Raw genomic sequence first — 4,633 nt, forward strand, 5'->3', positions numbered from 1 at the left:
CAGTTAGTGTACATCCAATAACAGTGGGAATAAATTCTTCTGTGAATTGCGCATTATTTCATGTTTGAAAGTAATGTTGGTATTAAGATGTTAGGCTCTCTATAAATCGTTGCTTTTATTTTTTCGTATAAGAAGTATATTAAAAAATATGAGTAATTTGTCAAAAAATATGAATTTGAAAGACTTACGTTTCAGATTTCCCGGAATACGAAAAACATGTGTTAGAAATTATGCCTATCCGTATGTGAACACATTAACTCAATAACGCTTTGAGCTGAAAAGAAAGAAAATTGGTATGTGGCCCTTTTATACCAAATGTGTGTGTGTGTGTGTGTGTGTGTGTGTGTGTGTGTGTGTGTGTGTGTGTGTGTGTGTGTGTGTGTGTGTGTGTGTGTGTGTGTGTGTGTGTGTGTGTGTGTGTGTGTGTGTGTGTGTGTGTGTGTGTATCATAGAATAAAATTCATTTATATATGGATTTTTTACTGCAATTTTACATATGATATATATTGTTACAAACCTGTAATTTTGTTTCCCAGTACGACTAGTGTCATCGTAAAAAAGACAGGATGTACGATCTGTCCTGTGCGTGCTAAGCGTCAATGAACTCAGAGCTCGGCGATGAATTTGGCGACTTTGGCGAGAAAATGGATCATACTGGGAAGTTCGAGAAGTTTCACGATCCATCCATCCAGTAGAAACCGAGATACACCCAGAGACGTTCTGAGTGGTCTGGAAGATTCTAAACCCGCCCCCGGAACTATAAAAGACAGGCACTGTCAAGCTGCGAGGGAGAAGTCGTAATGGTGTAAGTGAAGTCGTGAGTCAGCAGCTAAAGCGAGAAGCTCAGCCGTTGGAGAGACGGTAGAGCGAAGCTCCCAGAAACCCCTCTCCTGCTGGATTCTGTCTATCCGCTTCGTGTGCTGCTGTCTATTGAAGTGTGCTATTGTCGTCTTCTGTGTTCGTCTCTGCTGTACGTAGTTGTCGTCTGTGTACTCGTCATCTTTGTGCTGTTCTGTCTTCGTGTAAATAAACGTCGTTGTTGTTTTTTTTTCTACTGCCGCCTGCTGATTGAGGGTTCTCCACACCATATCACTTCAACTATCCAAACGAACCCGGAAATTCCGTAACAATATGTATATCATAGAATAAAATCCATTTATGGGAAGTATCTCTATCTTGTTGCTGAAATACAAAAGACTATGATAACATACGAAACGTAAATGTAAAAATAGATAAAATATAATTATGTAGGTTTAGCATCTAAAATGCAGATTATCAAATTTGGAACCACATTCGTCAAAGGATCTTTCTCGGTCTGCTCTTTTGCTTGCGTAAAGAAAAAAGAAGCGATAATTCAAAAATGTTATAACATGAATAAATGAAATCTGAAATAAAGCATTCTTAAAAGTATGTTCTTATCACATTTTGAACCGAATCTATCAAAGGGTTAAACGTCCGCCGATCTGTACTTTCCCAAATATGTAAACGCAACAGCTCGAAAAATAAGTGAAATTTGGTATGTGATCTTAGGACTACATCTGTTATTCTATACCGAATTTTTGTTTGAATCGGTCGAAAAAAAAGCGTTCGAAATACATATTTGATTTTTTGGTACTTGTGTATTAACCATACACCAGAAATAAATCATAAAAAAAATTCAATGTTTGCATACTCATAAACTCTTTCGTAACTTTTGTTCGTCAATGGCATGCGTTATCTGACACGTAGCTTTATTTTTTACAATATTACAAAACAATATATATATTGTCCAACTCCACCTCAGTAGGCGGCATAGGATAATTCTTTTATTATAGAGTATGCTAGAAAGTTTTAGAGAGACCACTCTCGCTGATTTATAATGATGTTTGGTGGCATTCATGGTAAATCATATAAATTATTTTTTTGCAAGCCATTCAGCGCATTCATTGCCATTTACTCCAATATGACAGCGAAAAAAAGGTGAAAATTTTTATATCTTATTTTAATAAAAACTCCAATTAATTTGAAATCTTCAAATTTTAATTTATACCTACAACCCCAAACTATATTTCATTTATGTAACCAGTGACATTTTTGAGCTATAATATGTTTAGTTTTTAGTTTAGTTTAGTTATATTAACGTCCCGTTTAAAGCAACACGAGGGCCATTTTGAGACGGACCTCGTAATTTTGAACCGCGGTCAGATGACAAGGACGACACCTGAGCTCACTCACCCCTCTCCACATCACACCACGCCACGCCACGCCAGCGGGTGGACGTTTGGTCATGACGGATATAACGTGCAACAGACCACCTTACACGACGATTCTTCGGTGGAATCGGGTCACGAACCTAAAACCCTCCGGTTCCAAAGCTGAGACCCTACCACCAGGCCACCACAGCCCGAGTTATAATATGAGTAAACAGTTTAACACAACTTTTGAGCCCGCTTTGAAAAATGTGGTTCCAATTGAACACAGATCTCCAATTTCTATATATAGATCTTGTACTGAAAATAATCCTTCTAGTTTGTTATCTTTTGCTTCTGTCATAGTCATATGAATACGAATAGACAGAAGGACAGACGATTAACCAAGTGATAGATTCTAAAACTGGACACAAATAATGCGATGACAAATTCATATTCCTAAGTCATGAGCTGTTTGCTTTTTTGAACTATCATGCGCTCTTGCATAGAATGGACACAGATTTCTTAGTTGAACGAAGATATCGCAATTTTGGAAAAGAACCAAATATCAAATTTGATTTATCTAACTCGCTTCGTTTTTTAATTACCGCGTTCACAGACGTCAAAAACGACAACGTCGTGATGTTTCCAATTTCCGCGGTGTGACAATGTGGTCACGAGCACCTCCACATCATAATTTGTAATGGCAATTATAATTTGTAAGTTTAGGGAAAAATTAAAATTAATTGAAACTAGTTTAGACCAGCGCAATAAGCTCTAACGTCATGAAGCTTGATCTAATTATTAATTAAAAATAATATTTTGATTATTTAAGGGGAAATAGAAAATTTTATTGGATTTGCGTATAACAGTCTTTGCTATGGGGACTGATTTAATTAAAAATGATATTTAAAGTTTGAAGAAATTAAAAACGTGAAGATATATCGTAATCATTAGGTTAAATTTTAGAATTTCTGACCCCCTTTTTCTTTTTTTTTTTTTTTTTGAAAAAAAAAAAAAAGACACATAATGACTTCTCTGTTCCTAGATATACAAAACAAAGTAGATTTTTCTGTACTTTATTCGTTTAATATTTTAATAATGTCTTTGTATGTTTTCTTCAAACATGTCTTATATTTCAAAATGTCAACCCGGTATCATTTCACTGATTGATGAACTTTTATGATAGGTGTTAAATTTTTTTTTTCAGATTAAACCAATTCTTTCAATAAATCACTTTATTCACCGATAAGCTGTTTATAGTTTAAAATACTTCTTACGTAAATACCTCAGATGCAATATTCTTTTAAAAAATGAAAAGGGATTTGAAAATATCGGAAAAGTGATTTACAGCAGATATGATTGTCACATTTTTTTTATTATTATTAAAGGATAAAAAATAAAAAGAAAGCAGCTGGAAGGTAACAGAAAAACATCTGAGTGAAAATTGAACTAGAATCAAATATCTTAAAAATAGAAGTATTAAAAATAAATTCTCAAGAAAGTCAAGATAGGATGCTTCAAAAATTGAGCATCAATATATTCGATATAAATGGAAAATATTGGAAAATTTTTGTACGAAAACACTTGGTGATTATGGCTACCTTTTTAAATGTTTTTTAAATTTAAAATTTTGTAAAATATTTTTGTTTAGGGTAATATAGCCAATGAAGGCAATGCAACTTTAAAGAATCCATTTTTATTGAATTTTATTGCAATTAAGGGGAAAAAATTAAAAATGGAAACTTAAATCATAAGCTAAAAAAGTCGGTATTATTGAAAAGATTATTTTTTGAACGTTAAGATATTGTAACTTTCAGCTTTGTGCTTATTTTCAGGAGTTATTGCGAAAAAACATCATAATTTCGCTTATTATTAATTAATTAAAATTCCAATTAAAAATTTTAAAAAAATCGCTCCGACATGCACATTTTAACTCTCTTCCTCCAAAGTGTGTGTGTGTGCATGTATATATATATATATATATATAACCAAAAATCTAAGCATTATGCAATTAAAACCTATTATTAAAACAATCTAAAATTAAAATTATTTCGAAATCGGAACTAAAAGATTATTTCTAAATCAAACTAAAAACTAAAAAAAGAACAGAAAAAGCACCATTGTATTGTCTCTATATATAGTATATATATATAACTGAAAAAAATATTTGAGTATTTCTGTGACAATATATTATGCTTTGTTAATATTTTGTCCAAAATCTTTGAATAGGAAAAAGCGTTATCATTTTATTTAACAGTTGCAATCCAAACGATAATCGCATCAACTTTCTAATAATATCAAAAAATTCTGCTATAATACATCCATATTTAAATAGAATTAAAAAGCGCAATTTACTTATCTAAATTTATAAAAAAAAAATCTTTTTCTCTTTTCAATTAACTTTAAGCAAAATTTTAAACATTCCTAATCTACATGCTCAAATGCAACATTAATTTCTCAAT

Source organism: Argiope bruennichi, chromosome 11 (genome assembly GCF_947563725.1).
Source record: "Argiope bruennichi chromosome 11, qqArgBrue1.1, whole genome shotgun sequence".
Classification (NCBI taxonomy): domain Eukaryota; kingdom Metazoa; phylum Arthropoda; class Arachnida; order Araneae; family Araneidae; genus Argiope; species Argiope bruennichi.